Raw genomic sequence first — 1,223 nt, 5'->3', positions numbered from 1 at the left:
CAAAGGTGAAATTAGAGAAATAGCACTAATAGCTTGTATTATGTCACAGTGCAGGAAATAAATACTCATGAGCGTAGACATCATTATAAACCTGCTTGTATCATCAGTAGCCTCTACTCAACACCATGCACTAAAACAGGGTTCTTCAATTCCGGTCCTGGAGGGCCGAGACACCTCTGTTTTTCATCCTCTCCTTCTAATCAGTGGCTAATTCAGACCTGGGACACCAGGTGAGTGCAATTAACTACCAGGTAGAAATAAAAACAGAAGTGTTTCGGCCCTCCAGGACCGGAATTGAAGAACCCTGCACTAAAATATGCACCAGTCAGGGGCAGGAGGGGGGACAGGGATGGAGGGAAGGAAGGGGGGTCACAGAACTTGTGCTTATGTATCATGAGTATCAAAATGAGGCACTGCCCGTTCCTCTGGGTCCAATACTGAGGGGCTGTCTGGGCCCTGTGTTTTGCTCTAGTATATTCATCACACGTAATGCGATTAAGCATGACAGTGGAAACGCAAGGGTGATTGGACAAAATGCGAAACGGGGCTAATCGTACCCAATACAAAGAGACAGAGCTTGATCTATAGCGGCGAGCTGAACTGAGCTGAGCTCCAATTCCTGCCTACAGGAACGAAGGAGTGCTAAAGCGCGGCTGCATACATATTGCCTTCAGTTAAGAGTTTCCGTAGTGGAGTAATAACAAAGCGTGATAGAATTGAAGATAATGATCTGGTCCGCACATATTCTGTCACTGTGTTAGAAGCAGCAGGGAGCAACGTGGGGCGATATTAGCCAAGAGATGGAATCAATACTCGATCAGCAGAATCAACAACCTCTAAAATGAGGATATTGGATCATTTGTAAGCTGTGATATTCGTTCGTCATGGCTAACTGTTCCACTTCAGGTTACAGTATATCACTTGAACTATTACTACTGTAATGGAAATATGTGGTCGCCTCAAATATAAAAAGACAATACGACCAATCCGGAGCATATTATGTGTACGTTTATGTATAAGTGTGTGTGTGTATGTGTGTGTGTGTTTGTGTGTATTTGTGTATACAAAACAAATATATACTATAGATTGACACTCTAGAGAAGTATTGCATGGGGAGGGGGGGATCTTTGATCTCCAAGCAATGCAATGGAACAAGCTGGCCATTGACTAAATTAAGCATAGTCTTTAGTAACTTTGTTTCTGGTTTGGCTTATCTGAAGTAA

Source organism: Coregonus lavaretus, assembly GCF_964263955.1.
Source record: "Coregonus lavaretus genome assembly, chromosome: 26".
NCBI lineage: Eukaryota > Metazoa > Chordata > Actinopteri > Salmoniformes > Salmonidae > Coregonus > Coregonus lavaretus.
The sequence above is the reverse complement of the archived record's forward strand: the minus strand, read 5'-3'. Positions refer to the sequence as shown.